This window comes from Lagenorhynchus albirostris, chromosome 6, assembly GCF_949774975.1.
Source record: "Lagenorhynchus albirostris chromosome 6, mLagAlb1.1, whole genome shotgun sequence".
NCBI classification, from domain to species: domain Eukaryota; kingdom Metazoa; phylum Chordata; class Mammalia; order Artiodactyla; family Delphinidae; genus Lagenorhynchus; species Lagenorhynchus albirostris.
Window position 1 is genome coordinate 27,233,133 of NC_083100.1, and position 23,735 is coordinate 27,256,867.

General features: G+C 37.1%; 1 protein-coding gene across 3 annotated transcripts in view; it reads right to left on the reverse strand.

Annotated features, from left to right (window-relative positions):
* The window catches only part of MAP2 (microtubule associated protein 2), a 273,363-nt gene that overhangs the window by 98,771 nt on the left and 150,857 nt on the right, over nucleotides 1–23,735 (reverse strand). For all 3 annotated transcript variants that reach the window (XM_060151314.1, XM_060151313.1, XM_060151312.1), the window contains exon 3: nucleotides 1,745–1,822. The gene's annotated coding sequence lies outside the window, so the exon portion shown is untranslated. The remainder of the gene's footprint in view (nucleotides 1–1,744; nucleotides 1,823–23,735) is intronic.

Below are 23,735 nucleotides of genomic sequence, written 5' to 3' on the forward strand. Positions count from 1 at the left end.
ATAACATGGGCCAAACAAAAGTGTTTTTCTTTTATGTATCTTTCAAATTTCAAGGGTAGTATTTACATTGTTTTTGGGAATAGTCAGTATTTCACCTATGGGGAAATAACACAAATTTCAATATTGTGTTATGGCAAAAGCAGTAAAACATATGAGTACCATTAGTTAGCAATATCCTTACAGCCAAAAAACAAAACAACAACAAAAAAATCTTTTCTAATAGGAAAAAATGAAGCAAACAGAATTGGCATGATATCACATATTAAGATATTTGGATCTCTTATATAGAAATCTGGGAGAAGCTTTGAAAGCCATACTTAAACCATTTTAGCATTAAACCTTCAAAATGCTGAAAGTTGTTTAGAAATAATAGTTAATAATACTGAGCACCAGACGATTGAAACATTACAATGAGTCAACTTTACCACAGAGTGAGTCAACCAGATCTTTATGTATCAATATGGATGAATCTCTAAATATAATGTTGGGTGAAGGCAAGGTGCAAAGAATATCTGCAGTATGATGCCATTTATACAAACTTTCAAAATGTAAATGATTATACGGGACATTGTTTCATATATATGTCATTAAATTTAGGACATCATTAAACATAGGAAGTTATATCATCTTCAGGATTACGACACATTTTAGGAAGAAGGGAAAGGTTTATTTCTTTAGAAAAGATTTCAACAAAGCTGAATGTTAGCATTTTTTCAAATTCATGTGGCTGATACTCAGGTATTTCTTATAATATTTCCCATATTTCACTTTGGAAATTTTGTAAGCTTTCTTGATTAAAAATAAAATAATAAAGAAATAATGAAAAGAGAAAAGTGCATACTGCTACAGTGGATTTAAGACTGGATATTCAGTACTTCCAGTAACAAGAGATTACATGAAAATGCAGCCTTCATTTCCTAGAATAAGAAATCATTCATCTGTACTCTTTCTGAAATATTATTCTGCTTTTATCAGAGGAATTTTGAGTTCAAAGACGTAACATGAAAGAAAATATTCTTTCTGCTTGTAAACTGAGCTAAAGTGTACACACTCCTTTATTTACTCATGCAACAACTGTAAAGTAACAAGTACAAACCTAAAATAAACGGTTCCCTGCCATCTCTTTGGGTAAGTGCATTGTCTTTTTTTCTTCCTTAATCAGAGAGAACCAACTCAACACAAACAAGAATCTGATGACTAGGCATTTCTACCACAACTAGCCTCACAATAATAGCTGGGCTGACATTCTTTCCAGTGCCTTGATCCCAGATCCTAGGATACAACCTTGGGTGAACTTCTATACCTATACCTACCTACCTCCTCTCTCTCTGCCTCATGCCCCTAATCTATAAAAGGAGTACCCTTATATCTACTCACAGGGTTGTTATACAGAATAAATGGTTAGTTTATGTGAAGTAAGTCATGTAAGATCACAAATGGCACATAGTAAGTGTTGCGAAGACACTATTGGTATTGTTAACCATAGCAGGAGAGACAGGCTCAGTTCAATCCTCATTTCAGAGAAAGATTTTTTCATTCATTTACTATGAAATCATTCAAAGCATTATGAAATGCTATTTTAATAATCCTAAGTCTATTAGCTGTAGAATGCATGTATATTTTTCCCTTATCAAAATGAATTGATACTTATTTAATAAAGATTTTTTTAAAAATGTGGTTAACAAAGGTTTAGTTTCCACAATTGTGGGTTAACTCTTTTATTGTAGAGAGGATAGGGTCTTACCTATTCAAAGAAGTAGTAAAATGGTAAAGTTTGTTATATTGTGTTCTCAAAGGGTTGATAATATGTTCTGGTTTCTTTCTGTAAAAAAAAGAAGTTAGGAAATTAATAATTTAATCTCTGATCCATGTATATCAATTACATCATGTAGGTCAATACTAAATTCAACTCATGGCTTTATTCTTATATTGGGTAACTGAGACTATGAGATAAATTTCATGATGGTTCCTTATAGTCATACACTGAGCTAGGTCCTTTTCTGAGTGTTTCGAATAGAGAAGTGAAAATGCTAACTGTTGCAGATTTTTTCTTACTTTTTAGCTTCACTCCAGTGAAGCTTTTAAAAAGAAAAAATAATATTTTAAATTGTTTTCAGCTAATAAATAGTAGGCAATTGTATTCTCTCCCAAGAGAATATATTTGTCCTGGTAAATTGTTAATTACATCCAGTAAGCTTTAAAGCACTGGGCCTCTAGCCCAGTCTGCACTGATTCTCTACAGCACAGGATGGAAGGGAATTTTTTAACAACTAATTACATTTTCTGTCTAGAGTACTAAACTTATTTTGACATTCAGAATCCTAACAGTCATTCTGGATTAGTAGTTCTGCTTAGAAATTCCACTAGAACAATACAAAGTATTTCTTACTGAAATAAACACAATTACTAGAAGGCACTAGCTTTGTTTTGTACCTTATAAGCCATTCAGGTGTACGCGCCCTCAATACATGAGTGTATTAAATGCAAGGGGCAGAGCTGAGCCTCATTTTTAAGTCCTGCTCTCTTACAATAGATGTCTAAATCTACACATCACTATGTGTCTCCACCAAGGACTGTGCGATTTTCACATCTGGTAAAACAGACCCCATCCTGTTCTCAAGGAAGATGTTGCTCTACTAGTAAGGAGCCCTAAGAGTTAAACTGAGAGCTATTAATTCTTATTCAAGACCCAGAAGGAAAGGTAAACTTGGAAAGACATAAAGCAGGTGCCTCAGTTCTTCTCTGTGACCCTTCAAAGAAAAATGTGTATATGGATATGAGCAGACAAGGTTTTGATTCAAAAGTGACAAACACTGACTGGGCCAGGACCTGTATTAAGTGCTTTTACATGTATTAGCTTACTTAATCTGTGAGCATTCACATACAATGTACAGTAGCAAACAAATCTATTAACGCATATTAAAGATAGAAAGGCTTAACATTTAAAAAAAATAAAGAAAATTCTGCAGGCAAGAAGAAACACAGTAGAATTTTCCATTCCCTCAAATAACTTGATAGATATTTTAGGGAAAAAAAATTTGACTACCCAGACCTCTGTACACAGCTATTTTTTCCTTTAGTCCAGCTCAGTCGTTCTCAAATTTGGAATATATATAACATTATTATACAGAGTGCTATACACAATAACAAGACTCTATAATATAGAGTTCTATGCACAATAACAAGACTAAAGAACTTTTCTTTTTGCAAATGCTCGATGACTTTTGTTGAATTGTTAATGATTTCAATAACTGGAAACAACATCAATAAATTAGTTAAATAAATGACAATACATTTGAAGACTAGAATATTTTGCAGCTTTTAAACAGTCTCAACTAGCGTTATGAGTACTGGTATGAAAAGATAACCAAAATATAAAACAAATGTTTAAACAGAACGTAAAGTGAAAATAGCAAGTTGGAGAATGCTATACATATAGTAAGACTAAAGAATTTTTAAGGGTAGTTTTGATCAAAAGCAAATTAAACCTCACAAGTTGATTTTAGAACAAAAAGAAAATGGTAAATCAGCTCTGGACCTTGTTCAGAAAGAAAGAGTTTTTGGGTAATTAATCAATGAATACTGAATAAAATATCATCCTTTATTTCTTCTTTAAGTTCCTTCTTTTCCTTAAATTCTTTAACATGCATAGTTTTTTCACTTCATCTTCATGATTTTCAAATTAATGTGCACACACATGTATGTGTGCAAGTACAAAATTATATATGTGTGCATGTATACTTTACTCTAGTAAAAATAAGAAAAATAGGAATTCTCTAAGAACAGGGGTCAGCTAATTATGGCCAATGGACCCAGTCCATCCTGATGCTGCCTGTTTTTCCAAATATAGTGTTCTGGGCACACAGCCACATCCATTCATTTCCTTGTTGTCTATGGCTGCATTCATGCTCCACTGCCAGAGCGGAGTAGTTGTGACAGAGACCGTGTGGTCCTTTATATATTTACGTATCACCCCAAATATTTACTACCTGGCCCTTTATAGAAAATGTTTGTTTACACCTGCTATCAAGGAACATGTTTGTCATTTGAGTAACACTAAAAACAATATTGAAAAATAATCCCCTGTCTTTTAAAGTTTTTCCAAAATTTAACTCAATAGTTATATATGAATGAGAGAAATTCCAGCCTTAAACACTTAAAAACTAATTTAATTCCAACAGAACTGGAGAATTATGGGCCAAAGGATGAGATGATTATTTGAAAGTTGACCGTGCCCTGCCCAGTACCTATTAGTCATAAAAATAATACCCCATTTACCCATCATCCAGACTTTTGTGTGGTTTTTTTGTTTGTTATAAAGTTAAAATGACTATCTTTTTTCTAGGCTTTATTTTATGAGAAAAAGATAAATGCCATCTGGGAATTATTATTATTATTAGTTAATTGTTTATTTGTTTTATTTTGGGCTATTTTGGGTCTTCGTTGCTGCACACAGGCTTTCTCTGATTGTGTTGAGCAGGGGCTACTCTTCGTTGCAGTGTGCGGGCTTCTCATTGTGGTGGCTTCTCTTGTTGCGGAGCATGGGATCTAGGTACGCAGGCTTCAGTACTTGTGGCACACAGGCTCAGTAGTTGTGGCTCACGGGCTCTGGAGCACAGGCTCAGTAGTTGTGGCACACAGACTTAGTTGTTCCACAGCATGTGGGATCTTCCCGGACCAGGGCTCGAACCCATGTCCCCTGCATTGGCAGGCGGATTCTTGACCACTGCATCACCAGGGAAGTCCCTGGGAATTATTTTTAAAAAGGAACTTATGGCCTATTCCATAAGGCACATAAAATCGAATAGTCATTTTAAATTAACACAGTGCAGTTAGAGGTGATCATTTTTATTCCATACCAAAAGGTTTAAATTAACACAGTTTTTGTTAAGAATATTATTTGGCACAGTTTTAGTATTTGACATATTATATAGACGGGCTGCAACACCCCTAAAATAATATTAACAAACACTTACACAGCACTTATTATGTGCCAGACAATGTTCCAAGCACTTCATATACGTTAATTCACTTATTCCTCACAATCACCCTCTAAGGAGGCAACTATTGTTATCCCCATTTTACAGATGAGAAAACTGAGATCAAGAGACTTTAAATGCCCTTCCCAGCATGACACAGCTAGAAAACAGTCAAGCCTTTCAGCCTTTATAGACCCTGAGAGTTGGTTTTAGATCTTCAACTCTGGTTAACGACAAGTTCAGACATAAAGGCTTTGTGGCTTCTCTGAGAAGTGGTATTTCACCAATGAAAATTGCAGTTTACTGGAAATACTTAGCACATCTATTATTCAGTATATTCAGCTTCTTGAACAAATTGAAATTTACTCAGCTGCTCCATTATTTCTGTCAGGTTTGCTTATGCCACTTTCCAGAGCTTCTTAGAGCTGGGTCTGAACATTGTCAAGAATGATGACTGACACCTGACAAAATCAACTGGTCGACAATGATATTTAAGGGCTGCCTACCCATGATAGAGAACAGGATGTGCACTGGCATCACAAAGTAGATGTGAATCATTTAAGGAGGAACCCAAGACAAACACTTGTTCAGCTATAAACAAAATCAGCTTTTATCAGCTGGTTACTCAGATAAATAGGACATGCCATCAGTGCACTTAGGCTGCATATAATCCACGTTTGGCTGTGGTATATTTATATGCAAGTTATGTGACACCTATAGGGTTGACGTTAGAATGATAAATTCATGCAGACTTTCAGAATCTCGTAAAGAAAATATTGCCAAGGCGTGGTTTTCCCAACTGATGTAAGAACCCAAGTTTCATTAAGCAACAAAGTAATGATGAAACCTTTCCTGGATTGCCAGACCAGGATATACTTTTCATTAACCTTTGAAATACATTCTAGCATTAAGTATCATTTGGTTATTTTTCACATTTCGACAGACTTTGTTAGGTAACCTAAAAGCTGAGATGCTTGAAGTTGCTGGATAATCATGAATAGCATTTCTGCCGGCTAACCTTAACCTCATTGGCTAGCGTTAGCCTACTCGGTTAGCTCTCAAATAAACACTATTAACATCATTCTCCACCTCTATCAATCTGCTTTATGAGGTTTTGAACAGTTCATGTAATTCAGTGCACTTGTCCAGGATAACAAGATTTCAACTAAATTGCCAATACCGCTGGGAAAATATCCACAATCCAAGCAGTCTTGAAATAGGAGAGCAGCTACCAACATAAACCATTTAGTCGAACATACTACTAAACCATTTCTATTCCCTAAAGGTTCAGAAGCAGTTCATTAGCACTGGTTATTTGTGGGTAGCTGAAAGTCACAGTGAACAAAACTGATAGTTGGACAGATCAGAGAAAAGATCTTCCTTTCTTAGCGCTTTTGCCAAAGTTCTTTTAGGAGAACATTATGTTTCTTGCAAAGGAAACATGCTTAAAAATATACACTGGAAAGAACTAAGGACAGTTAACACAAGCCCTATTCAGAACATACGGTCTCCAGTTGACCAGAGAATCTAGGTAAGATAGACAGTAAGAATTTCCCCTTTTAATCCCCAAACCTGCTACTCCAGGCTATCGCCAAGGACTAGCTGACTGCATGAAGGTGACAATAGAAATTATCTAGTCTTGTCCAAAGAATCTCAACATAATTCAGGGCAGTAAAAATGGGCTACAAATAGGTGAAGGGTAAAGGACTGGATTAGTCAGAAAAGTCAGTCAAGTTTCTGAGTCTTCACAAAATAAAGGTTTATATACTGTTCATACAAATCCTGATGTGAGTAGGGTAACTCTCCTGGTGGAGACCCAGTAATCTGACTGTATTCTTCTCATTGCTCAACTAACTCATGGCCTCAAGATTGCTGCAGCAGGAAAGGAAGCCATCTGGAGGGCTGTGCATTGGTTCCTCCATGCTTTAACACGGAAGGGACACACCTCACTGCCTCTCACAGCCTCCTGGACCGAACCAACATGGCTCTGCCTCAGTGCAAGGTGCTGAGAAACAGGGAAGACACATAGAGGTTTGCTGAGCAGTACGAGTCTCCATTGCATGAGGGACAAAGGCATGATGAGATGCCCAGTGGCTGTTTTAGGGCCCTGTTTAGATTCCTTCCTTGTTGAGAAGTGTTGAAAAGAAATAATGCTCAGTGATATCAGCTAAAAACTTGTTTTGCTAAATTAACACATGCTGACTCTGACTCTGTGTGTGTGTGTGTGTGTGTGTGTGTCTATAAATAAATAGATAGATAGATAAATAAATATTTTATTTTCTTAACATGAATTGGCACTGCAATATAGACAACCTTGGGGAGCAAGAGGCCACCTGTCAGTTTTTTCACTTGCTGATGTATTGCACTGATGTTTTCTGCTCAGAATCGGATACAGCTGAAGAACTAACTAACTTCTTTGCTTGACAGAAAGCCATCTGTTCATTTGTTTCTAATTTTTATACAAACACTAACCGTTTTAAAAATGGTAGAATAAGTTAATGCAGACGCTCAGGTTCATGAGGTGTAAGGGAAGGGACTGGGTGGGGAGGGGCACAAAAGGAAACAAGGCTGCCACGAAAATTATCGTGCCAGGTGTCACATAATGATTTTACTGTCATGTTCAAAATTTTTCTGTCAAAGTGATAAAGACTAAGTTTCTTGGCCTGGCCTCAAGGGCTTCCATACTGTGACTATACTCTACTTTTTCAAGTTTATCCCCAACTTTCTACCATCACAAGTGCTCACAGGCTTCTTAGACTAGTTATTTTGTAGACCTATTAATTGCCCTTTTCTTTGAAGCTTCATATTTTTCTTCCCTTCTGCAAAGTCCTCTTCTTTTTCTTTTCCGTGTCTTCTTGCCTCCCTGCCTCCCTCTCTTCTCTCCCTTCCTTACGCCCTCTAGGTTTGGCAACACCTTGTGGAACTGAAGCCCTCTTCTCTAAGATCCACCCCCACCCTCCCATCACCTCCAAGAATGCCCACTGCTGCCTGGTTCTTGTTTTTATCACTTATTTGGCATTCATATGAACTACTTTGTGTTGTTACTTAAGCTTATTGAAATGGAAACAAGTTCACATCCCCACCCTTTTTTCTGCTTTATTTCAATTCTAGAAGTCATTGGTTTCTATCAAATATATGAATTTTTTTTCATAGTACTTTGAGTTCAAAACAAATACAAATGAAGGACAAAAAATATTAAGCCATATAAGAATATACAATGCACTTCAAGTAAGGCTGCCATATTATTAAATTGTCTCAAGAGGTATTAGCAATTTACACTTCTATTTCCTTACACCACCAGCAGCACTGTGTACTATTAATTTGTTTAATGTCTACCCCACCTCGCCTCAATTAATCTGTAAGCTCTAGATGGCCAGGGGCCATTTTCTTTTGTATATACTCTCTTTTGTATTACTGTACTCCCTGGCTGGGAGCAAGTACTTAATAACTATTCATCAAATGAATGAAAAATTGAAGTATGTACTCCCAAAATGGAAAAGTATGCTGATACTTTAATTGTGAGTATATGAACTCCTCTGTTTCAAGCAGTGAAATCTCCTTATCTACCTGGCTTACTGTTTTCCTGATTTGAAAGTGGGTTCAATGAATGAAAGAATGATAGCAGTTTATTTCCCTAAACATTATGGTTAGAACTTGGTTAAATTAGATCTTTGAAATAAAAATAACACAAACTTTAGATATGAAAGCTGTTTTGCAACCCTGGCCTATCACCTACTGGCTGTGGAATACTGAAAAGAACTTCTGACTTTTTGGATCCTCAGTTTTATCATCAGTAAAACAGAGATTATCAATGCTATTTCCCTTACAGAGCTGCTGCAAGAATTAAATAAAATCATCTGTAGAAAAGTGCTCTGACAATTGTGGGAAATTGTGATGTGTCAATATCAGTCTTCAAATAGTAGTTCTTCACCACTTAGCACAATGACATACACTTGCGAAGAGATTAGGTATTAACTTGAACAAACCTCATGCCAATCCAAGATTTCTTAGCTTCAACTCTTCTCTTTACTTTTGCTCAGCTGCCAAATCCCTTTTGTAAGTTCTTAGGACACAGGATGTCTTTGGGAAGGACTGTGTCAGATAAAGAAAGAATCTCATTCACTAATGGCCCCAAGCTCACCTGCTGGGAGCCATCTGTCAACCTGCAGCAGCGTATAGAGGTTTCACCAGGAAGGCATTTGGCTGAATCCGGGTGACAGAGCACCAGGCTATTTTTGAGGTCACAGTGAGCACCAAAATTCCAGCTGTGGCCTAAAGAAATAAGAATTCAGCCCACTGGTGTTGTTCTTTGCCTGAGCTTCTGCACTCTCTGAGGATGACATTCTTGACTGCTGTTATCATTTTAAAAGGCATGCATTTAGAAAAGAAGACTTCCACCAGAGAGAGGAAAATACATGCTGTGCTAATAGTCATCTGACCAGAATAATAAAATTCTGGCAAATCTACTTTTCATCCGAAGAGCTGAAAGCTCTGGAAGCAGAGGGATTTCATCAACTTACTGGAGTGTTGGGGAGGAGTTTACAATTAAGGGTGATCTCCAGCTGATTCAGGTCCTTCATCTTTTGCTGCATATTGTTCAAGAGGCAACCTGGAATAACTTAATTAGCACAGTGGGGACTAAGCTGCCACCCACCCCTCCCCCTTCTGTAATGCTAATTTGAAATATCTTCTTTTCCTCCTCAAGTTACTTTCTTAACAGTGGCAGCCAACATTTTATTACTAAAGAAATTGCCAGTAATGACCTATTTTAAAAAGTGAAGATTTCTTAATGGAATGAGAATATTACTTGCTTGCTGAGAGAATGTATCAAAATAAAAGCTAGCCTTGAAAGGTACTGAATCTGTTATATTAGCACTCCAAGGTGTTCTGGAAATTCTATAACTATTTATGCATGCATGATATGTCCCATCAATAATCTTAAAAATATTAAAACACACAAGGATAAATCATTAAGATTTCATCAAACAAAAGGGGAGGACTTGGCATGGAGATGCTATTAAAAAAAAAAAAAAAAAAAGAGTTTCGGGGCTTCCCTGGTGGCGCAGTGGTTAGGAATCCTCCTGCCAATGCAGGGGACATGGGTTCAAGCCCTGGTCTGGGAAGATCCCACATGCCGCGGAGCAACGAAGCCCGTGTGACCCAACTACTGAGTCTGTGCTCTAGAGCCCGCGAGCCACAACTATTGAGCCCGCGTGCCACACCTACCAAAGCCCAGGCGCCTAGAGCCTGTGCTCTGCAACAAGAGAAGCCACTGCAATGAGAAGCCCGCGCACCGCAACAAAGAGTAGCCCCCGCTTGCTGCAGCTAGAGAAAGCCCGCATGCAGCAACGAAGACCCAATGTAGCCAAAAATAAATAAATATATTTTTTTAAAAAAGAGTTTGCCTCCCTGTAAATAGGAGGCAAAGGAGGAGGCAGAACATCTGCTGGGGAGCTCTTTAAAGCGTTTTCTCCCCCTCTTCTATTATTCTGTCAGTGGCTCCTCTTCTATTATTCTGTTGGTGGCCATGTAATTTCCCTCCTTTCTGCTCTTTTCAGGAGGGTGTTCTATTATTATGCTTTATTTAACTGGCTTAGATTTAAGTAAATAAATAGACACCACTGAGTTGAAGGGCAGTTGGAATGGAGGGAAGAGGAGAGCAGAAATTCAACACAGGAGGAGGGGCAGAGAGAGATAGGGACTGCAGGACTGGAGCCAGATAGCAGAGAACCCAAGCACTGCATGTTAGTGAAAGGCTTTTATCTAAAGCTCCTAGTGGCCACTTACCATTTATAATCAAGCCATATGTGTCTGATTTATACAGAAACATATGAAAATAAGATTAAAGTCTAAGCATTAAAAAAAAAACAGCAAGTGAGCCAATGAGATTGCAAATATTCCAGCTGCTCTAATTACTGTTGTTCCAAAGGAAATGTGAGGGCTGCTGATGCCTTGCTTGGGTTCCCCTGGGATCACATCAGCCACCTTTGGTATTTGCAGGCACAGAAGTTTGCTTCAGAGGTAAGGTTTTACCCTCATACTCTGAGAGTGGTTTTTAGAGCTACTCTACGCCAACGAAGAGGCAACAGTCTTTAAACAAAATTATTGCAACTTTAAAGGTGTATAACTGGATCACTTTGCCGTATACCTGAAACTAACACAACACTGTTAATCAACTATACTCCGATATAAAATAAAATTTTTTAAAATTTATTATCTTTTTAAAATTGTGGCTTCCCATAAGTACACTAAAAAGTCTTGGAGTCTTAGGGTGGTCTAACTCCACGTGCCAGTCTACTCTCCCCCCAATCCCACTGACCACCCCCATCTCTCAGGATCTTCCCAACACAGTGAAGTCCAGCAGCCTGTCCTGTGAGTGCCCCCTGCACCTAGTGACTGGCATTACGTCATCTTTAGCAGAGGCTTGACTTCAAAGACTTTAGAAGTACCTTCTCAGTGAAGGAGCCCAGATCCTACAGGACAGTGGTTTTGTTTGTTTAATTTATTAATGATTTTACTTTTCCCGTCTCACATCCATCCTATTTTTAATGTAATGACAAGCTGAAAGTCATTCAGCTAAAAGAAAATTCATGCAGCTAAAGAAAAACAACAAAAAAATAAAGACAGATAAAAAAGAGACTGGAAGCCATTTGTGACCTTCTCACATTTTGGATGCTCTATCTGGTTAGCACGAACTTGAAATTTTCGCCAGGCACAGCAAGTCTGCTCCAAGCTCTCCACTGGTTCTTTGGAGATTTCCTAGTGACCACAGAGGGGGATTGGGCCCTGATCTAATGGAAGGTAATCTTACCAACAGCCTCCAGAAATTCACTGAAAGCCATTATAGTAGAGCACAGACATGAAGGAGTGAGGACTCATTAGATCCAGATATAATTTAAAATAATACTAAAATCTGGAACACAGATTTATACTAAATTGTTTGTAAGAAAATACATATACCTCCACTGCAGGAACAAAAGATACAGAACTTTAAGCGTCAGAAGGAAGTTATAAGCTTCGCTGTCCTCAAGATTCCCTCGGAAACTTGTTCCAATATGATTTTATGCATTACAGGAGCCCATGCACAATCACAAAAGGCCCTTCACTTCTCACCATGTTCTTGAATCTCATATTGACTGAGTGTAGCATCACCTAACGGTTTCTAAAGTTTCAGTGCAAATATAAATGTGTATTTAATGGTTCTCTCATTCATTTAACTACTTGCTATAGGTGGCTCCTGAACGGCAAAGTTTCCAGTGGGGACCATAAGGAAGAGCATTTATGCCATTACATGGCTGGTGATAAGCCCAGTCATAACAGCCCCAGGTGAAATTTCTGGTTTCCAGTTTCCCAGAGAATTCGCTTTGAACATTATACAAACCAACAGTCATTTCTCTTAAATAATTAAAATTATTTTCACCCCAAAGAAATAGTCTGTGAAGGTATCTTCAAATAAATCATTGTCATTGTAAGAGAACCTCCTTAAAAGTCACATTAAATTTTTTAATCTGATGATTTCATAACTGAAATGCCAACATTTTAAAAATTACAACTGAAATAATAATTAGAAAATTTGTTTTTGTCACTGTCAAAATTTCAAGAATTGATTAAATTATATTTATTAGATTAGCAAAGAGATTTGAACTCTTCTCAAGTAAAAGCCTATAAAATAGATGATTGTGAGGATTTTAAAAATTTGAGTAATTTAAGTATTAATGCCCAATGAAGGTGTTGAATGAAATAAAGCATACTTCAGGTGATACAGCACACACATACCACTGATTTATCAACCTTAGGCAAAAATCTGATAAAAGCTCATGTTTTAAAGAAGCCCCACAGACCTCTCTTCCAGCACCTTTACTGGGTTACACAGAGCTTTCTTCCTTTTTTTTTTTTTTTGTTCGATGGTGATACATGCTGGTAGATTTTAAGGTCACTTTGCATGATGTAAGGCTTGCTTTTCCTGTATATTTTCTGCTTGTTAAATTGTTACAACTGGAAGCAATTTTCTTATATTCACACTATTCCTGCCTATAAAGTGTTACCTCTGGAAGCTTCTTTTAGACATGTGTCAGCCAGTTGTACTTAGCAAAAGAGGCTCATGTGTTATACTTTGTTTATTACAAATCTGCAATTTTGTTGATGACCGTGGACTTCAGTGGATGTTGACTAGGTTGTGAGACTCATATATAACTCCATTCATTTTCTTTTTTCTGGATACTTCTTGCAGTGGGTCACTAGTATAGCAGTTACAGCAAGAGGCTACTTGACAGAGTGGTAAAAAAGGCTTTGGAGCCTGCAAGACCCCTATGTAGCAAGTTATTTAATTTCTTCATCTATATATTGTGGATAATAATATCTACTTTCCTGCAGAATGGTTTTAAGAACTAGGGGTAGGTTAGGGAAAGTTTCTGATACATATTCAGTGTTTGTTACATGGTAGTAGTATTGGGTACTAGTACCATTACTACTATACTTAATGAATTGGGTAAGGCTAGTTTATCAAAACACTGAACAGAGAAAGGGTATTGCTACTTACTATGTTTTTTAGCACTTTAAAAACATGGGTAGACATCACAGTCACCTGGGATCCTGGTTAAAAATTCAGATTCTTGGCTTCCATTCTAGGGATTCTGACTCCAGAGGTCTGGAGTGGGTCCAGGAATCTATATCCCCTCACAAGTGCTCAGTATGATCCCTAGGAGGGTGATCTGGGGATCACAATTTGAGAATAACTGCTATATAATAGAGAATTAATCCTATTGGTATAATCATGATTATTTTGACTGTCACTATATCAGTTTTAAAAAAATAAGAATATTGTTCTCAAGATATTAGCTTAGTTTAAATGTTGCTGTTATTGTTGTTTTTTAACTGTACAGGCTTTAACTTCTATAAGTGATACAAAATAAGCCCCAATATTTTTTCCTAATAATTTATGGATTGTTTCTCTTGTTAAAAAGCCTGATTTTTAGCTTTTTGTGCATGATAGACTCTAAAATTTAATGAAAGCTTTGGATTCACACCCATGTAGGCATGCCCTTTATGGGTATAAAGGCTTCCTGGGTCCCATTCATATACTTCCTGGGAGGCAATGGACCCCCAAGTTAAAAGTATTTAGGCTAAAGAATTTGGTATTAACCATTTGCTGTTTAGAGAACTATTTCTGTACTCTTTAGATTTTACAGGTCTAAAACATGGTTACTGTGCAATGGAAAAATAAATGTGGCCTTTAAATATCTATCTATTCCCTCTCAAATAGCTTTGATTGCTTATCCCGTAGGAGGATTGGAAAGAATAGTTCTTTACAAAATTGAATTGGAAAATTCTAATAAGGAGGCTGTTCATTCTGTGAAAAGAACACAAGTTTCTACTTTGGATAACAAGGAATTCGATAAAAGCAAACTTTAAATGCTACCACATTAAATTCTACCACAAGTTTTGGCAAAGCAGATATGTATTACCCAGCAAGTTTGATAGTTTGTAATGCAACTAAGCCCTAGGAGAGAAATGTAGGCAATGCCCAGTTTCTTTTTGCTTGCATTCCCCGGGGGATTAAAATACTTCAATGGTCCAGTGCTCTTAGGAAAAAGACCAAAACCATTTCCTTGTCTTGGAATACCTGGCTTTATTTATCGCTCCAGCCTCATTTTATACCTTGCTCCCCTTCCCCTCAGTTCTCCTGTTACACTGGCCTCCTGGCATCCCCCCCTTATATGCCATGCTCCTATAGCCACAAGGCCTTTGCATGTGCTTTTGCTCCACTTGGAATGCTCTTTTCTGCCCTCTTTGCCTACTTAATTATCACTTACTCAAAGATCACAGCTAAATTATCCTCCCTGACAAGGTCAATTCATGAATCTCTTCTACACAGCCCTCATCATATTTCTAATTTTGCATTTATTTATGATTATTTGATTATAAGCTTATTCCCCACTAGACTGTAAGCTTCATAAGGACAAGGACCATAACTGTTTTTGCTACCTAGACTGTAAGGACTTGGGGCTCTCAGACTATTAACTATATGGAAGAATGAATAAAAGAATGAATGAATGCTTGCATCATATTGTATCAACCTAGCATCTAAACTAATAAGAAACAATAAGTATCTAGATAAAGGTCTAGGAGTACCTCTTCGAGCTTTAGTTTCACGTGCATAAAAGGAGAGCATTTGAGTAAATAATCACTGGGTTCCTTTTCAGTTTTAAAAATCAGTGATTTAACAACCAAATGTTCATCAACTGACGAACTAATTAGCAAAATGAGGCAGATCCATTTGGTGGAATATTATTCAGTCAGGAAAAGCAATAAGTACTGATACTTGCTACATCATGAATGACCCCTGGAAATATTATGCTGAGTAAAAGAAGCCTCTCACAAAAGACTATACTGTATTACTTTATTTATATGAAATGTCCAGAAGAAGCGGCAAATCCACAGAGACAGAAACTAGATTAGCAATTGCCAAGAGTACATGGGAGGTAGAAATGGGGAGTGACTGCTAATAGGTATGGGGTTTCTATGGGGGTGATGAAAATGTTCTAAAATTAGCTAGTAGAGATGATTACATAACTCTGAATATACTAAAATCACTGAATTGTGTATTTAAAAGGCTGGATTTTATATGTGAATTATGTCTCAATATAGCTATTATTAAAAAAAATCAATGACCCAGTGGCTACATTAATTCATAGCTTTAATATTAAAATCTAAAATAATTCAGTAAATATTAATTTTTTAAAACATTTGTTTTCGAAGAGTTAAGCCTATCTTCCCATAATAGAACAAAACATTCAGAATATCCATTCTGAATATTTCTTCATTTGTTACTATATATTAGACACCGAATTATACCCCCTCTACTTAGACCTTATCAAAAAATGCATGAAACATCCTCACTGATTTCAAGGAGCTTATATAATCATATCTGGGATGGTAATTAACTATAACACAAAACACTGGATTGAGAGTTTTGTACAGAAGAAAAAGTACAAATCAGGGATTATGCTGAGCCAAAGGAAAGATTATACTGAATTCCAATTATTCAGGAGAGCCTGGTATTTCAAATGAGCTTTATAAAGTTACATATGATTTGGGCAAGCAGAGGATGAGGGATAGAAGAAGAAGAAACTGAGAAAATAGCAGAAGCAAAAGAATAGAAGCAGAAGAGAATGAGGAAAGTAGTTCTCATTAGAACTACAAGTGATTGGTGACACAAGGAATTTGGGGAGATAGAATGGGAAATATAGGCTGGGGCCATATGACAGGGAGCTTGGAATCCTAGTTGGAAGACTGTATATCTATTCTGTAGTAATAGGGTTTTAACTGGAGGTTTTAGGTAAAATATCATAAATTAGTTGTGTTTTAGGAAGATTAATCTTGAACTGAAATGGATGAGTTCATCAACCATGTGTGGAACAAGTGTCTTGGAATGGACCAACAGTCTTGGGATAGACCAATGGTAGGGTGGCAGGGTGAGGAAAGCTAGTAAAGACAATAATGAAGGAATAAGACAAATCAATATTGCAGAATCTAATGAAAAAAAGATTTCAAGGAGAAATGGATGGCCATGAACAATATATTTTATGTACATGTGCAGTATTTAATCTTTAACAGTCTTCTGATGTATTATAACCTGTTTGAGGTCTCACCGTCAGTTGTGTGTGGCACAACAGTCTTGACACAACAGTCTGTTGTGTCTGTTGTCTTGACACAACAGTCAAGACTGAAATCAAGTTTTCAGTATTCTTTTCGCGGTACCATTGCTGCGACAAAGAGAAGTCATTCAGCATAAAGGCTAAGAGGCAACCATTCAGTATTTTAATAAGATTCAGGGGATCTCTCAAAAAGTGTTTCACCAAGCAGTAGGGTGAGGAAAAGAACCATTTAGCAAAATGCTAAGAAGAGAATGGGACAGATAAACGAGGCAGTAAGTAGAGCGGCCATGTTACAGGAGTTTGGATAGCAGAGGGAATGAGAAGACGGCAGCTAGAAATATTAGCAGGTTTAAGCAGTACGCTTTTAGTCTGGGACTTGCAGAATAAGGATTCTGGAGGATTCTGGAGTAAAAAGGTACCAGACTAGTCAGGATCCAGCAATGGAGCACATTCACAGGAGTAAGGCAGCCATAAGATATTACACTGAAGACAACTGAAAGGGAGGGAATAATTTACCTTATTTCCAAAATCTGTTTGATATGGACTACTGACCCTGATATCAAATTTTATATTTTCTCTTCATTAATTCATCTTAGTCAATGGTACAGTTGTTTCTCCTTGTATTTAACTATATCTCTTAGGACAGTGGAAGGAAAAAAATTAAATATTCAGCCATCCCTCAACTTTTGACAACATTTTAAATGTTAAATTGGATCCAATGTCCAACTCTATTTGCAAGTGGATGCCACCTACTGGAAATGTGTCTTGAACATGTATACTGCAACACAAAAAGTGTTGGAGATTAGATGAGTTTTGTTATCATTTCATTATACTAACTGGCAGATGCTATTAGTTTTTCTGATCATTAAAAATAGAACAACTTCAAAATACATTTAAGGTTAACACATATTTCTGCTGGAGTTTAACAGGAACACAACAGCAAACGATACATTTAATGTCATTAATGCTATAAGTTAACTGTGGAGTCCTCTTAAAATAAAAATATCAGTCCTGCTTTACCACATGTCATTTGAGTCTCTTGAGCATTTGACTACCTGCTGTGGTTATTGTTTCTTTAAATGACAATTTAATTATGGGGTTACTCAGCTTCAAAAAGGAGCCTCATAGATGCAAAAATAAATGACTCATAGACATGATCTCAACTATCAAATGTCAATTATTTATTAGATTCAAAATGATGTCATCAAAAGAATGATTTGTACTGATTTTTCTATAGCTTCCCTATATGCCCAACTTAATAGAGATGGATGCCAATTAGTTTCTGATTACAGTGGGTCCACAAAGTGAATCTACTATATTTTTAACACCTTTTCAATTTCCTTATTCTTTCTTCACATGTTACTACAAAGAGGAAACCTGCCCTTTAACTGTGTCTGAAAACAAAATATGTGTAGTCATGGCTGGCAATTCTATTTCTTTCTTTCTCTCTCTCCTTTTTTTTTTTTTCTTTTTTAACCCTTGGACATATATTTAGAAACAGTTTTCAAGTAAGTTTTCTGAAAAAGCCAGAAGTCAGAAAGACTGAATAACATTACTAATGGCCCTCTGTTGTGGTGTTAAGCAAACGGATACTTTCTCAAAGAAAAGCCTTGATACATGATTTTAAGTGAGGAAGACTATTTTCCAAATTTGGAAAATTTCTTTTCAATTTGATTCTTTCATCATAGCATGAACATAGGTCACGGACTAATGAACTGACCATTTATAAAATGAGTATGCACACGAACAGCCATCTGTTCTCTGTTTAACACTAGCTTCTATCCCTTCTCAAAAGGTCAAGGTCTTGCTCTTTAGTTGATTCCCAGATGACTGTCTGAAGTTGTTAATATCTGACAAGCTACCTGAATTTGATACCATCAATTGCAAGTTGAAATTGCAAGTCATGCAAAAGATGCAGGATTTCTTGAAGAGCATGAAGGCAACGTTGGAGAAATGCTCAAGTAACAGACAAATCATGGAAAAATAAAGATCTGGTATGGTTAGATCAGTTCCCCAGGGAAGAACAGAAAATCCACAAGGATGAGGACATAATATTCATTTTAGCAGATAATTATTTGTATGTCACAGTAATTATAAAGAAACTAGGGAATATTGATTAAGCTCTTGAAATTTTTATAAAAACAGCTTTTCTAAGGAGACACTGAAAAGGTCAAATGAGACATGAAGTATGTTGAACTGTACTATACTAAAATTTGTAGGGAAGTGATTCTCAACAAAACCAAACAACACTTGATTCATTCCTTTTTCTTAGAATCAGCATATTGTTGTACTTATAATATAAATATTTCTATGAAGAGTGATAACAAACTTATTTCATAACATCTAATTTTACTTTTTCAAATTAAAGGTTGCCTCACACTTTTTTCACTGTTTTTAGTGAAATTTGATCTGCGTTTGAAGAAGAGGTACTTCAAGTGTCCCCTATTCTGATACCAATTCTTGTCAGTTAATAAGGGCCTCTTGTACATGTTTAACGCAAAAGATCTAATTTTGAATAAATCTGTTTCCATAAGTGCTACCTGGAAGTCGTACAAAACTGTCTAAGATATTGAATCATCACAAAAATAGTTTAGTGGAGAAAACTACTAACGAATAGCAGCTAGAAGAAACCTCATTTAAAAAATTGTTTTCTAGAACAGTCCAGTTACTTCTATCTAAATATTTTTCTTTCAGAGCTTATTATTCATGTTTGCAGTCTCTCTCTCTCTCTCAGGATATTTCTGCTGCACTAACTAAAATGTAGTGGGAAATTCCTGATTATGTTTAAAATCTCCATCTCTTTGGTTGTGCATAATATACTATAACTCTATAGTCTTGTCAACAGCCCCTGAAGTTCTCAGCATTTCTGTGGGGAGGCCATTAGATGTGGGAGTTTATTTCAGTAGCAAAAGTATTCTGTTTTTGGATTTGCCGACACTAGCACTTTGTCTTTCCTGCCCCCTTCTATAGCATGCCTGGCAAACTATAATTATCAGTATTTTCTTCTATAGCAGATAATTATTTGTTATTTTTGCTTAAGCAATAAAAGAACCTAACAGTGTTCTCCCCACAAACAAGACTCAGGTGCAAAGGGTTATAGCCTTGTCTGCCTGCACAATATGGAAAGATCCCAACTGCTCTCCATAAAGCAGACTGCCATTGTAAGTCACTCCAGTGAAATATCAGACAATTTTATGGAAATCCTTGACAAAAAGCTTCCAAGAGAAATCAAGATAGTCACATTTAAGAAGATCTCCCTTTTCTTAGTTCCAATTATCTTTTAACTGCTGATGTTCATCCCAGAGAATGTATCAACAAAATGAATGCTGGTAAGATTCTTAAGGCCAGGAGCAAAATTCTTTTTGCTAGAATTTATGATTATGTAGCTAGGGTACTGAACTCCCTGTGTGACAGTCATTTTAGTTACCTCAATGGTCAAACTACCAAATTAGTTCATCTGGATTAGGGCAGATTAAGACAGGGATTTGTGCAGAATTCTCGTCTCAAAGGCATTGGGCACAGACTTAATGAATACCTCAGGATCTGCTAGGAATACTAAATCGAAGTTATGATTAAACAAATGCAATGGTCCTAAGATTCCAAGTCTGTTCATCCGTCCTCGTCCATACCCTGATCTATAGCCTCTTTTTGGTACCTCTCCTTAAGGCTGGAAAGATCCAGTGCATCTCGAGGTAAAGTAGTACAAACTGGTGCAAACTAGTGAATGCACACGGTATGCAAAACAAAATCCTCCAGCAGACTATGGGACCTGCCAAAGCTCAGCAAGGCAGAGCCCTTAGCTCACCGGAATGTGTAACATGTCCCCCCAGGCGACTGCACATTCCTCTCTCCAGCAAAAGCGGGACATCTGTGGTTTTACTGTGGCGTTATACAAGCTTTTCCAAATCTCTTTTTTTGCCATCTGAGCATACATAGCCCTAAGATTGTTAGATCAATTTTAAAACCAGTAGTAGTAATCGTGGGTTGTTCCACAGATGAAAAGACTTGGATGGTTACTAACAAGAAATGTTCTCTTATAGTATTATATTTACTTCAAAAATTGTCAGAGATTCTGTCAAAAATGTGCAAAACTGTGGCTTCTCTGTTATGTGGTCAAAAAAAGGATACAAAGGGAGGAGAAACAGTCATAGAGGGATAAAAGAGTGTGGGTAATTCCTCTCCCCACTTAGCTGTTAACATGGAGCAAAAGGGGCTGCCCACCATCAAGCAGAAAAGCTTTGAATATGTGCCCTTAAATTATTCTGTGCCCTGTTTCCCCCTTCTACACATACAACAAGGTCAATGGTCTGGGCTAAGCCCCACTTTCTTTAAGTTTCTACATCAAATGAGACAATAACTATGAAGGCACATTGGAGGTGATAAAGTTCTTTCTGTTGATTATTGATTAGTACTTGGGCATCTGTCATGAGCAACATGCTAGGTAGAAAAAGTAATAATAGCCATGCCATATTGTACTTTCTACATTGTACTTTAACCTTAAATAAATGGAGGGGTTTATTTTTCCCAGAAACTTCTTATTCAGACCAGGTCTGAAGCCAAGGTCTGAACAGGCAGTCCTATTCAACTAACTATTATTGTCCCCATGATTGAAGCCAGTTGGACTCCTGGTGGAGTTGAATGAAACAATGACAGTGCACAGCCAGTAGTCCTCTTTGTTAAGGATGTCTTATCTTTCTTTGATATTTGAGGTTGAGCAGTTTCTTTTGTAAATGGTCTCAGTTCAAGCTACTGATTTTTGAACTAGAGATGTCTGCCTGAATCATTAGCCTCCCTCCTAGGGCTGCCAGTGAGGTGTGGTCGCCAAAGCATCTCTTGACACTTTGCTTCCTATTTCCAGAAAATGGGGCAAGTTGTGAAGCCATTTTAAGATTTGGTAGTAAATTTCCAATGTGTAATATTTACTTCAGCGAAGTGGCCCCGAGCACCATAGGTAGCTCTTCGCTCTTATGAAAACCCCAATGGAGTGGAGATGAAAGCAGCTCTTTTGCCTCTTTCTTGTTTACCCATTTCTGTCCCCCTGTAACCTTATAACCCTAATTATAGGAATGAGATCACTAAGCAGTTGAAACTAATTCCTGATTTATGCTTTTCTGAATGCATACCATGCCCTGCCTAACCTGCCGATTCTTTTCCTAGATAAAAAAAAGTAAGAATGAAGAATGAAGTAGTTAAAGAATGATTAGCTATCTACAGGCAACAGCCCCCTAAGGAGTCCTGCAGGCAGATCACTCCAGCAAGATAACATCTGAAGAGAGAGTCAGCCAGTCTGCATGCAACGGAGAATGATGCAGAACCCAACCTCCTGCCTTGAGGATTCATTTTCTTCCCCCCATCTTTTCCTTTAAAAACTGTCCTGGATGACAGAATCTTCCAAGTTGGTCTCTGAACACGTGTCCAGTTTCTCCCCGGATTGCCCGCTTTTCTGATTAAAGCACCTTTCCTTTCTACTGACACTCGCTTCTCAAATTATTGGCTTTTGAGCAGTGAACAGCCGAACCTGAGTTTGGTAACAGAGTTAGTCCAGTTTTGGCATGCTCAGGATCCACTAAGGTTCTTACAATAACCTGAGTCTTCTTGGTCTCTTTCAGTTGTCAGGAGACCTGGTTCCTGTTCTGCGAGCTCATTAAAAGAGATCGCCAGTATAAATATGTACTTTTATCGGTAGTAGGTATTAACTATCAATACTAGTAAAAGAGGTTTAGGATTTATTTCCGTATTCATCTTCCTATTTATAGTAGCTCTTTAACGTGCTGGGATTCTGATCCAGAGAACTTACAAAAGGCTCAATCTTCTGACAGCTCAGGGAGGCCAAGGTGACTCCAAGCCAGCTGAAGAGGAGTATGTGAAATCAAATGCAGCGTTTTCATCAGCATTTAGTTTATCACCGAATGGGTAGCCTACTGCCTCTTGGCATATTTGCTAATTCTACCTAAATGAATTTGAAGATAAAAAATTTTAGTAGTTTTATATTTGTTTTAAAAGCCAATGACATTTTTAACCTCCGTAGTAAATGCGATCTGCCAACTTTTTCTTTTTAACAGAGAGTTGATTTGTTTCATTTTGGGGGAGAATATAAAAAGCAAATTAATGGTTGACCTTCATTTGAGCTGAAAACTGAAGCTTAGGCATATCAGGCAATTTCCTTTCAGACTAGATAAAATTTAAAAGATGAACAGGTAGTTTAGAAAAGCAACAATGACAACATTATATGCTTGAGTCAGATGTTGTATAAATTAGTTTGGGAGATTTTTCACACAAAATGTCTGTGAAAAGAGGAATTTATAAAGATGAAACTTAAAGCTTGGAAGAGTTTATGCATGTCACATAAGTAAACAAATGGCCTTTCTTTAAATGCCATTAAGTAGAAAGTCTGTTTTACAATTTAATTTTAGTTTGTAGATACAAGGTGTCTTTGAAAATTAAGATTTATCTTTAAAAATATAAGTAATACTCCTTCAAAGGGGACTAAGATGCTGAATATCCCTTATCCTTTCTTATCTGCAGGTCCTAACAGAAAAATATACTGCCAATCAAATGTGACAACCTTCCAGAACTGATTCGCAGTAAACTTAAGAACCATTATTATTATTTTTTTTTGCGGTAAGCGGGCCTCTCACAGTTGTGGCCTCTCCCGTTGCGGAGCACAGGCTCCAGACGCGCAGGCTCAGCGGCCATGGCTCCCGGGCCCAGCCGCCCTGCGGCATGTGGGATCTTCCCGGACCGGGGCATGAACCCGTGTCCCCTGCAACGGCAGGCAGACTCTCAACCACTGTGCCACCAGGGAAGCCCAAGAACCATTACTGATGGAACCCAGAATTAATCAGTATTTTTCTCATTTACATACTTGGTAAGTCATTAGCAAGAAAAGGGGGAAAAGACACTAAAATAATTAAACTCCCAGGAACAGACCTCTATAGCATACTGATTTCCAAGCTCACTGTTATTTTGGCCATAATTCATTAAAGTTCTCTTTATAAATAATGAACAGCTATTTACCTTTTTTTTAAAAGGATGTTTTACATGTCAACAATTATTAAATATCTTATGAAAATCAATAGCATTTTCCCTCTAGATTCAA